Consider the following 13043-nt stretch of genomic DNA (forward strand, 5'->3'; position numbering starts at 1 on the left):
TACTGAAAGATACTTCAATGCCAGATAAGAGATGCAGGCAGGGCTCATAGATGACTTCTTCTCTTTATCCACTTCATCAGCCTGTTGTAAAGTCTCTCAAATCTGATAGTTGGATTGATAATGATTGCTTTTGTGTACATTTGTTCATTGCAATTATATCGGCTCTATGATGTGAACTGTCAGCAGAGAGACAGTTGATTTCTTCATGAACTTGTCATCCTAAGGATTTTAGGGTAGAGGCCAATGTGGTTGTAACTTTGTGATGTCTTGCATTAGTGATAAGTTCGTTTTTGGGCATGATCCCAGCACATGTCAAAGTGTTTCAATCACATTGGATTCCAGAAAACGACAGCAGGTTGTACTGAAACTTCTGCCCAGTATATGGCATGAACAGCGGAGATGTTACATGGCATTTTTAGGGCTTTAGTCCATTCTGAAGAAAGCGTGGTGCCGACCACACCACCTCATTCTAGTGCCGAGGTCATGGGAAGCATGGGGCTCTACCTCCATGCCCCCCAAGTGCCTTCATGGCATGTTACGGGGATACCTTTACCTTACCATTCTGAAGAAGACAGTTGTTTCTTGTTAGAGACCCATGAGTTTGTTTTAGGAATCTCAGAATAGAGAATTGCACCTTTACCCCTTAAGGAATGGCTAGTCCAAGTCTTTCATATACATTGACCAGTCCATTGAGTGATATCAGCAGAAATTATTGCTTATTTGAATAATGCAGAAGCTTTTTCATCATGCAGACGACGGACAAAATGGAGATGATCATCATTTTGTTGAAGTAACATACCACAAATGTTAATGTGCTTGAGAAAAGCTTCCCAATAACTCTCATTAAACCCAGACCACGAAATTTTTCATGAGCATATAACATTTCATCTGCGCAGTCATGATTCATTGATTTCTTTTGCAGCTCCTTCAATTATTTTATCAACATCTATCAAAAATGCTAGTCTTATTTTTAACCCTTATCTGCCTGAATTATTTTGTTTGTAATTTTATCAATTTTTTTTTTTTTTGTTGATTTTAGTAGCCACGTAGCCAATGAACAGTATGATGTCATTAATAGTTTGGATATGGATTTCAGTTGAGCATAGGGAGCTGTTATTTTTCGAACCCATTTGGGCATGCTAGGCAGATATATGAGCATTTTTTTAGTTTCATAATAATCAGTTCTTTTCAAATAAAGTATAGGCCTACTCTCGTGACCTTTAAACACCTTATTGGCTTTGAACTAGTATATTTATAGGTATATGCAAGGATGCTTCATACAATAAGACAATATAGAAAATAACACAGATAAATGAACAAATACAATACAGCATATTTTCCTTTTATGCAATATTATCGGGAACACATTGCATTTACCATATTGTGTTCTTGTTCTTGAGACACATCTCTCATATGCACAATGACGATGGTTGCATTCTTGTGGTCAGTGTCCTGATCCATTGTAACATTGCACATCATGTATGTTCAATGACACATGCCTTCCTGCTCTCTTCCTGGAGATCCAGATTTTGACAAATAGCCAAGCACCACTTGCCTTCTAAATTCCAGATGATGGAATTTGTCGTCATGGCAATTCCTATGAATGATCCATGCATTGTGAATCGCAGAATTGAAGTAATAGTACAGCAGCTTTCCCATATTTTTTCGTCTTCCATATCACTGAATGGCATTTTTCCTTGATAGAGTCAGAGTTTATAGTGTACCCTTGAACAGTACTGAGAACCCACACTTTATATCCAAAGCGAATCAGTTTGCCATGGATAATTGACTTCTCTTACAAAGAACAATAAGTTCACAATATCTAGGAGTCATATTTGATAACAAATTATCTTGGAAAGGTCATACTAATACTGTAGTAGAAAAAGCTCCAAAGATATTAAATCTGTTAAAAAGATTAGCTGGCTGCAAATGGAGAAGTCAGAGACGTACATTAAAATCCACATATAATATGTACATAAAACCTGTTCTCAAATGTAGTGAAATACTCATCACAGCCACCCCACAACAATTAAATAAAATAGAATATTTTCAAAACCAAACACTACGTTTAATTACAGGTGCAGTGAAATCCACACCAATAGTTTCAATGAGAAACTCTGTAGTGCTTGGGAAAAGTGACACAAGTCAGTTTCCACAAACCTTTTTTGATAATTTATTGACAACTTGCAGAACATCTGTTCGCTTGGAAAAAAAATACATAGGTATTCCTCCCATTACAATAATTCATACAGAAAAAAATCAAATCAACATAAACTAGTGTAAGTTGTCAATAAATTATCAAAAAAGGTTTGTGAAAACTGACTTATGTCACTTTTCCCAAGCACTGCAGAACTTACTCAACAAAAGCCACAGATACACGAGTTTGAAGAACAAGCAGAAATCCAGTATGAGAAATTAATCAGACTGCTTAATACAGACTGTTGGAGAAAATACAAAATCTTGCACACTAAATTAAAAACACAAGAAGGATTTATGCAGAAAGTTAAAAGATTACAAACGCATCTCATTCCCCAAACTAACATTGGAATGTTACAAATCCGACAAAATCCCTTGGAATAGATAAATATTCAAACTGGAAACAACTTATTGGAACAAATGGTTAAAAATGATACAAATCCAAACGTAGCAAAACAATTAACATTAGAAACAATTAATAGCAAATATCCTTGTGAAACCTGGCTACATATTTACAGTGATGGATCTTTATTATCATCATCGTCGTCGTCGTTGTCATCATCATCATCATCATCATCATCATCATCTGTAGTCCTACAGTCCTTTTAGTTTAGCCTTGACCTCCTTAAGAATCTTTGCCCAATCCTTTCTATCCAACACTCTCTGCCTCCATCTCCTAATTCCTGCCTTGACAAGATCATCTTGGACATCATCCAGCCATCGTAATTTGGGCCTACCAACTCTTCTTTTACCACTTGGTTTCACATCTAGTTGTATTTTAGGAATTCTATTATTGTCCATCCTGATGATGTGGCCCAGCCACTCCAACCTTCTGATTTTTATATCATACTTGTATCCTTGTATAATGCTTGTAATTCAGAATTAGTTCTGATTCTCCAAACTCCCCCATCATAAACAGGACCATAAATTTTTCTTAAAATTTTCCTTTCCCAATTGTTTAAGATAGTTATTGCTCGTTCAGGTAGGGTCCAAGTTTCACTTCCAGAAGTAACTGTAGGTTTAATGATAGTCTTATAAATTCTCACTTTAACCTTTCTTGAGATATATCTAGCTCTTATGATTCTATCTAATGCTCTAAGACATCGATTACCAGTAGCAATTTTCCCCTTAATCTCAGTTAACATATTGTTGACATCAGTAAGTGTCGAGCCAAGATATCTAAAGTTAGAGACATCCTCAAGAGTTATATCATTTAAAACAATAGTGGTTAAGTTGTTATTACTTTTGGTTGCGTTATTCATATATTTTGTTTTAGTACTATTAATCTCCAGACCTGATATATTTGTCTCATGTTGTATCTGCCTCAAAACATCATTAAGAGAGGATACATTCGTGAAAATATAGCAACATTACCAGCAAATGCAAAATATTGGAACATTCTATTAAATATTGTTCCACCAGGATTGATAACAATCTTTCTGATAATTCGTTCCAGATCAATGTTAAATAATAGCGTTGATAAAGAATCACCCTGTTTAATTCCATTATGGGTTTAAAAACTTTCTGACAATTTGTTTTGTATTTTAACCTTATTTTGCGTTCTCACTAAGGTCATTTTTGTTAAGGTAATTAGCTTATTGGGGACTCCAAATTCTGTCATGGCATCAAATATATAGTTCCTGTTAATTGAGTCAAAGGCCTGTCTAAAATCAATGAACAACTGGTGTAATGGTAAATTGAATTCATAAAACTTTTCTAAAATCATGCGTAATGAGAATATCTAGTCTGTTGTAGATCTACCTCTACCAAGTGTTGACTCAACATGGTTCAATATATTTAAATAAAATATTTGTAAAAAATCTTGTAACTAACATTTAAAAGTGAGATTCCTCTGTAGTTGTTACATTCAAGTTTGTTGCCTTTTTTGTGTATCGGGCATATAATGGCTACATTCCAATCATTAGGCATCTGTTCCAGATGTCAAATGTGAAGAATTAACTTATAAATATGTTTCCATAATATTTTTACCACCGTGTTTTATACCGTGTTAATAGAATCCTTAGTATTTTATCATATACCATTGAAGCAGTTGGTGGAGATATAAAAGGGTCTGGTCCAAAAAACAATAAATCAGATTCGACTTTATCTTCTCCGATATTATTTAACAAGTCACTAAAGTGTTCTGCCCATACTTTTAAAACTTGTTGTTCCCCAGCAATCAGATTTCCTTCTTTATTTTTACATATAATGGTTCTTGGTTGAAAACCTTTCTTAATATTGCGCACACTTTCACAGAATTTTTTACTCTCATTTTTCCCAAAATTATCATCTAATTCATAGAGTATGCTTTCTTCAAATTCTTTCTTTTTCTTCCTAGATGTATTTTTTGCGATTCTACGAGCAACTTTATATTCTTCCTCTGCTGCTCTAGTTCATTTTTGGATCGTTTTAAGTCTAAGGACATTTTTTTGGTTAATTGTTTCCTGGCATTCATTGTCAGACTATTGATTTCTGATTTTATTTTGGACTGTTGAAATTACTTCGTTGCTGTGTTATGTATAGTTTGATAAAATTCCATTTCTGTTCTATGTCCATATCTTCCGTCGTTTGCATTCCAATATTATTTCCAATAGTTCTTCTATATTTATCTGCTATTGTACTATCTTTTAGTCATCCAATGTCAAATTTGATGCATTTCTTATTTGAATGTGAAGCTATTGTACACATTCTTTGTTTATACTTGACTCTCACCAAAAAGTGATCTGAATCACAATCTGCACCCCTCAATGATCGCACGTCTAAGATATCTGATGCATGTCTTGTATTGATCAAAATATGGTCAATTTGGTTAGTAGTGTGACCATCAGGTGATGTCCAGGTTTGTAGATGTATGTTTTTATGCGCGAACATAGTGGTAGACACTACAATATCCTTAGATATCGCGAAATCACTTAATCTTTCCCCATTATCATTTGTGGTGTCATGGAGAGTGTTTTTACCAATATTAGTAATCATATATTCTTTGCCAATTTTGGTATTTAAATCACCCATAATGATAACATGTTTGGGGATTTGTTGGCATACTCTATGTAATTGGTCATAAAAGGCATTCTTAATTGCTTCATCCTTATCTTCAGTAGGAGCATGTACACAAACTATTGTGGTGTTAAAGAACCTTCCTTTCAATCTTATCGAACACATGCGTTCATTAACTGGGTAAAAATTAAGTAGGTTTATTTTAAAGTTTTTGCAAATCAAAAAGCCTGTACCAAAGTTGTTTCTATCTCCATTACCACTATATAACACAGTATAATTTCCAGAGTCAAAAATTTCTGAGCCCTGCCATCAAATCTCCTGGATAGCTGCTATTGCTATATTGTACTTACTAAGCTCTTGAACAAGGTTTCTTAACGCTTCAGTTCGGTATAAACTTCTTACATTCCAAGTAGCCATATACATATCAATTTTCCGTTTGCAGGGTTGTTTCCTTAAATCAATCCGGCTAAATTCTTTAGGTTTCTCGATGGTAGAATTTTTTTACTAGATAGAGGTAGTCAGCCTCATGTCTAAACCCCCAACCTGGAGGGCCAGGTGATTTTTGATCAGGGTTTTCTTCCTCTAGCCTTTGTAGAGCCAACTACTCACTGCAAGGCAGCAGCACTGGTTTTGGTTCGCCCTGGGTATTTTATTTCCCTAGTACCCACCATATCTGGTGAGTGTTCCCCTATCCACTACCTGGGGAGGCACCTGATGGGAGACCAGTAACTCCACACAGGTGTGATGTATCTTTACAAAACGATTTTGATGATGCAGGAGCTGGAGGAACTTGTAAATTTTTCTCGTTCTATAAAGCAATCAGGAAGAGCTCCACAAACTTCGATGGAGAAATTGAAGCTATATTCACTATTCTAACCAATCTACTTCAAATAATAAATAAATTTTCCAAAGCTGTAATCCTCATTGACTCAAAAGCAGCTATACAAGCTATAGCTAATAATAGTTCACAGAAAATTGACACAGCTTTTCAGGTGCTGCATCCTGATCAAACAGCTCCAAAAACTAGGCAAGGAAATAGTTCTGCAATGAGTTCCAGTGCACTGTGGCATTGAAGGTAATGAATGGTTGGATCAACTGGCTAAGAAAGGCTGCACCCTAATACAAAAACGTATTACTCAAAAATCATTTATTTCTGTTAAATTCAATAAAAAATTCCAATACAAACAAAAATTTTTGAACAGAATAAAGGAATCAGCTAAAGATAAATCATGGGAACCCTCCTCCAAAATTTAAACATAATTCCTGAAAAACCAAGAAATTCAGCAGTGACAACCTTCCGCCTTCTGACCAGACATGATTGTTTGGCAGCTCATTTATATAGAATCCCTCTCACCCAATTCGGTGTTATATGGATAGGACGTAATCATGGATAAGCTCTACCTGGAAAATTGCGAAGCTTTGTCTGTTCATCTCAACACCACAGAAAAATACTGGACTGCAAGATGGCTGATGGCTTCATTGCCATGATACCAGAGCATTGCCTACCAACCAACAATAACAAATTTACCTTTCAATGTTGCAAGCTTATGTTTTTATAGTAAAATATCTTCGATCTTTATATACCTTTATGGAGGATAGTATTTTATTGCATATTATGCAGTACATACTTTTGTTTTTATATGCAACAAAATAATAATCTGCGAATATATTGAATAAGCAGTCGTGGCCAGCCGATAAGGGGTGGTCCTCCAGCTTGGGGGTTGAGCGAAGGGCTAACAACCCATCACCGTAAAAAAACAGCTTGTTACGAATCCCTACAATAAGCCTCGGAATAGGACTGATTCTCTGGCACGACCACAGCAAAGGAATAAGGTTTTGAGATTTGGCACTTGGAACGTAACTAGTCTTTATAGAACAGAAGGGGAAACATTAGTAGCAAAAGAACTAGCTAGATATAGAATAGACTTCGTGGGAGTACAAGAGGTTAGGTTAGATGGAAATGGCATATCACAAATAGGAGATTACTTGTTGTATTATGGGGAAGGAAACAATAATCACCAATTAGGAACAGGATTTTTTGTTCATAAAAGAATAAAATCAGCAGTAAAAAAGGTCGAATTTATCAGTGACAGGTTATCGTATTTAGTACTTAAGGGTAGATGGTGCGACATCATAGTTATAAATGCTCATGCCCCTACAGAAGAGAAAGACGACCATATAAAGGATAGCTTCTATGAGGAATTAGAACATACTTTTGATCAGTTACCTAGATATCACAAAAATTTTATTGGGGATTTCAACGCTAAAGTAGGACGAGAGGATATTTTTAGATCAACTATTCGAAAAGAGAGCCTACACGTAACTAGTAGTGACAATGGAGTTGGATTAGTCAACTTTGCGACATCGAAAAATTTAATTGTCAAAAGTACAACATTCCCCCATAAGGATATACATAAATATACTTGGACTTCTTCAGATGGATTGACACACAACCAAATAGATCACATTTTGATAGATAAATGGAGACATACTAGTATAGTAGACATTCGAACTTTCAGGGGTACAGACTGTAATTCTGACCATTATTTGGTAATTGGAGAATTAAGAGAAAGACTATCAGTAGCCAAGCGAGTAGAGCACCAAGTTAATATTACTAAATTCAATATTTTGAAATTAAAGGACGAGGAAACTAAGCAAAATTATCAGGTCGAAATTTCGAATAGGTTTGCCACTTTAGAAAGTTCTGACGAAGTTGAGAAAGAATTAGATGTTAATAGCGTGTGGGAAAATATCAGAGATAGTATCAAAATTGCAGCTGAGCAGAGCATAGGTTATTATGAAATTAAGAAAAAGAAACCGTGGTTTGATGAAGATTGTTGCATCATAGTAGAAAGAAGGAAACAGGCAAAATTGAAATTCTTACAGGATCCAGTTGAGGAGAAGAGAGATAATTATTTCAATGAAAGACGGGAAGCAAGTCGTACACTTAGGTATAAAAAGAGAGGTTACTTGAAGGAAAAACTGAATGAGGTAGAAACAAATAGTAAGAATAAAAACATGCGAGATTTATATAAGGGTATAAAGGAATTTAAGAACGGATATCAGCCAAGGGTAAATGTGATCAAGGATGAGAATGGTGACTTGCTTGCAGACTCCATCCATCCTAAACAGATGGAAAAACTATTTTAGGCAACTACTAAATGTACATAGGCCAAATAGAAATGATCGGGACAAAATTGAAATACAAACTGCTGAGCCATTTATACCCGAACCCACGCTTTCAGAAGTCGAAATTGCTATAGAAAATCTGAAAAAGTACGTCTCCAGGTATCGATCAAATTCCAGCAGAATTAATACAAGAGAGTGGAAGTGCATTACATAGCGAAATTTATAAACTTGTACTTGCTATTTGGGAAAAGGAAATTGTACCAGAACAATGGAAGGAGTCCATAATTGTACCTATTTTTAAGAAGGGGGACAAGACTAACTGTAGTAACTTTCGAGGAATATCACTTTTGTTGACGGCGTACAAAATTTTGTCCAATATTCTTTTGAGAAGATTAACTCCGTACGTAGATGAAATTATTGGGGATCATCAGTGCGGTTTTAGGCGTAATAGATCGACTATTGATCAGATTTTTTGTATTCAACAGATAATGGAGAAAAAATGGGAGTATAAGGGTACAGTACATCAGTTATTCATAGATTTCAAAAAGGCGTATGACTCGGTTAAGAGGGAAGTATTATATGATATTCTTATTGAATTTGGTATTCCCAAGAAACTAGTTTGATTAATTAAAATGTGTCTCAGTGAAACATACAGCAGAGTCCATATAGGTCAGTTTCTATCTGATGCTTTTCCAATTCACTGCGGGCTAAAGCAGGGAGATGCACTGTCACCTTTACTTTTTAACTTCGCTTTAGAATATGGCATTAGGAAAGTTCAGGATAACAGGCAGGGTTTGGAATTGAACGGCTTACATCAGCTTCTTGTCTATGGAGATGACGTGAATATGTTAGGAGAAAACCCACAAATGATTAGGGAAAACACGGAAATTTTACTTGAAGCAAGTAAAGTGATCGGTTTGGAAGTAAATCCCGAAAAGACAAAGTATATGATTATGTCTCGTGACGAGAATATTGTACGAAATGGAAATATAAAAATTGGAGATTTATCCTTCGAAGGGGTGGAAAAATTCAAATGTCTTGGAGCAACAGTAACAAATATAAATGACACTCGGGAGGAAATTAAACTCAGAATAAATATGGGAAATGCGTGTTATTATTCGGTTGAGAAGCTTTTATCATCTAGTCTGCTGTCAAAAAATCTGAAAGTTAGAATTTATGAAACAGTTATATTACCGGTTGTTCTGTATGGTTGTGAAACTTGGACTCTCACTCTGAGAGAGGAACATAGGTTAAGGGTGTTTGAGAATAAGGTGCTTAGGAAAATATTTGGGGCTAAGCGGAATGAAGTTACAGGAGAATGGAGAAAGTTACACAACACAGAACTGCACGCATTGTATTCTTCACCTGACATAATTGGGAACATTAAATCCAGATGTTTGAGATGGGCAGGACATGTAGCACATATGGGCGAATCCAGAAATGCATATAGAGTGTTAGTTGGGAGACCGGAGGGAAAAAGACCTTTGGGGAAGCCGAGACATAGATGGGAGGATAATATTAAAATGGATTTGAGGGAGGTGGGATATGATGATAGAGACTGGATTAATCTTGCACAGGATAGGGACCGATGGCGGGCTTATGTGAGGGCGGCAATGAACCTTCGGGTTCCTTAAAAGCCATTTGTAAGTAAGTAATGCAACAAAATAATTCACGCCCCATTCTTCTTCATATTTACATCCTTTTCTTTCCATCATACTGCAGTAGTGCATAAGGTTACTTAAATTCTGCTACTACATATACTTTTGTTGATTATCCACTACTAGGTCGTGGTGGAGGGAGAAAGGAGACATGACATTATAATGTATCTGGGCCAGATTTGCCCTGTAGGTAATGGGCATTTACGTCATTGACTAACACATAAGCTGAGTCATCTTTATGGAAAAACAGCTAATGCATGGACAGTTGTGTCTTCGATTACGGAAATTACATAATGATTAAAATTATCACATTATGCTTGAATACGGGCTCCTCACATAGTCAAAAGTTTCGAAACACTTTTGAAGTTATTGTGTAATGGCGGACTGCACGACTTTTCTATTTTCAGTTAAGTTCCTCCAAGTTTTGTGGATTATTTTTATATGATTTATGTATGAGATTAAGCCAGAAGTAAAAATCACAAATGGAAAGATAGGGGAGCAAGGCTGCCATAAACCTTGGCAGATAATTTTTTCGTCATCAATTCTATGCCAAAAATATGCATGGAATTGTGAGTTGTATTATCATGATAGAAATAACAGTAACTTTCCCCCACCCCTTTGTTAATTCTCTGAAGAATGGTTCAAGAATATATTATCTTATATACATTTTGATTAACATAACCATTTAACAATGTAAGCGTAATGGAACGGAGAAAAATTCTCTCCGGCGCCGGGATTTGAACCCGGGTTTTCAGCTCTACATGCTGATGCTTTATCCACTAAGCCACACCGGATACCACCCCAGCGTCGGACAGAATCGTCTCAGATTAAGCTCCAACTCTTGGGTTCCCTCTAGTGGCCGCCCTCTGCACTACGTCATAGATGTCTATGAACGTAGGACCGAAGTCCACACATGTGCTGAGGTGCACTTGTTATGAGTGACTAGTTGGCCGGGATCCGACGGAATAAGCGCCATCCTAAATCACGAAGTGATTTACGCATATCATATATATATATATATATATATATATATATTTTTTTTTTAATGTACCGAAGTACGTATGATATTTCCATGCAGATATTCTGCGTCATCATACGATGTAAGAGTAATGGAACGGAGAAAAATTCTCTCCGGCGCCGGGATTTGAACCCGGGTTTTCAGCTCTATGTGCTGATGTTTTATCCACTAAGCCACACTGAATACCACCCCGGCGTCGGACAGAATCGTCTCAGATTAAGCTCCAACTCTTGGCCGCCCTCTGCACTACGTCATAGATGCCTATGAACGTAGGACCAAAGTCCACACATGTGCTCAATGCTGATTGAAGGCAGGCAGTGCAATCCTCATGGCCACTGGGGTTCAAACTCAAAGTTAACATCTTTTTCATGCCATCAGTTTTACAGAGCTATGAATATTTGAATTTGGGAAAGATCTAAATATATGTAAACTCTGACTCACTACTTTTAAGAGTTCACTCCAATATTTGTCTTATTGACGTAACAAAATTACAGGTAAGAACAATTTCGTGATTATGCTATGTGAACAAGAATTACTTTAAAAGACGAGGTCATTTCAGTATTAAATTTAAAAGTATGAATTCTTCTAGCGATACAAATGTCTAATGAATTCGACAATGGTAGGAATAGACAATGTAATCAGTGGCATGGGATTTTTCACTATTGATTTCTCTTGCGTTTTTATACCATTTTTTCTGTCTTTGTGCTTTCATTAATTGTATCCTCTCAATATAGGAGGGTTGCTATGAACTTCGCCCTCTTCTCTTAAGTAATTTGTTAAAATTTTACCAAGTAAAAGCAAAACAAGTCGTCATTGCTGGAACCTTTACTCTTATCTCCAGCGAAATATATACCCAGACAAAAATCTGTTTCAAGTACACAACCTTAAATTAATTCACTATTTAAACCTGTAATATTATTTTATATGTAGAGCTATTTTTTCTCACTTCTAATTCTTGTATTGGAGCAAACTTCTTGAGTGTTTATTTTAGAACAAAATTAATTTACACATTTTACATTGATTGAATTACACCCAACTGTGCACATCAACTACAACTAAACACAATGTTTACAAATTCACTTTCTTGGCAGTGAACAACCGAAGTTTATGAAGAACACTGTGGAATCAGCAATATTAATCACTTGAGTCGCATGTGAAGAATGTGAGTTAAGTCTTTAAAAGATTCATTGTATGCTGCAGTATTTATCACTTCTTTAAGAAATATGTATACTGTATCTAAATTATACATATTGTATGCCTTGACTCTTTAGATGGGATCCATCATAGATTAGGACCCCTTTGCTAAAACGGCCATATGTTAACATGACATGCATAGCTTTCTGGTAATGTCCTGTCTTAAACCTTGTTTTGTCGCCATTCAGTGGCTTTGGGTTTTTGGCGGTGCCCAAAAGATACATTTCATGTGTACAGTTCAAAAGCTACTGCTTTGTCATATAGTCTCAAGCATCCAAAGTGTACTGACACTCATAGCACTACAGGACACACTGGATCATGTCAGGATCCTCACCTAGGATTTCCAATATCACTGTGGAGTAGTAATGTCTTTTTTCGAAATCATCATGCAGTTCTGGCAAGAGCACCATCCAATATGGATGCCATCAGTTCTGAGGTTGTGGTGCATGCCATCTGTAATCTTTTTTTTTTTTTTTTTTTACCAAATAAAAACAAACAAGTCGTTATTGCTGGAACCTGCAGTGAAATATATACCAAGACCAAAGGTCTTCAGCAATTGTTTATATTTGTTTGCTCATTGTTGCGAAACCACCAGAAACTTTGTCTTCATAAACATTCAGCACTGATCTTGTCTGCTGATGTTCTAAATTCACATTTCCAGTCATCTCGAACATGACTGGTGCCGGAGCACTTGTGGACTGGGTACATTGTTCCTTGTGACGTTGTCTTCCCTCATGAACATTGCCTCCTGCCTTCACATGGAGTTTGGACCATGTTGCTGGAACATCTTATATTAAGTTCTTCTGTAAACTCGAACTATGAATGATTATTGTCTGCAGAATTCTAGCTTT

The 13043-nt window shown here is 36.1% G+C and overlaps 1 protein-coding gene and 1 non-coding gene across 3 annotated transcripts in view; one reads left to right on the forward strand and one right to left on the reverse strand.

Annotated features, from left to right (window-relative positions):
- LOC138703290 (post-GPI attachment to proteins factor 2-like) overlaps nt 1-13043 on the forward strand; it is a 159036-nt gene that overhangs the window by 75113 nt on the left and 70880 nt on the right. The gene's annotated exons all lie outside the window — the stretch shown is intronic.
- On the reverse strand, nt 10703-10774 carry TRNAY-GUA (transfer RNA tyrosine (anticodon GUA)). The gene has a single exon. It is a non-coding gene; the product is annotated as a tRNA-Tyr (tRNA).

The sequence above is a fragment of the Periplaneta americana genome, chromosome 7 (assembly GCF_040183065.1).
Source record: "Periplaneta americana isolate PAMFEO1 chromosome 7, P.americana_PAMFEO1_priV1, whole genome shotgun sequence".
Lineage (NCBI taxonomy): Eukaryota > Metazoa > Arthropoda > Insecta > Blattodea > Blattidae > Periplaneta > Periplaneta americana.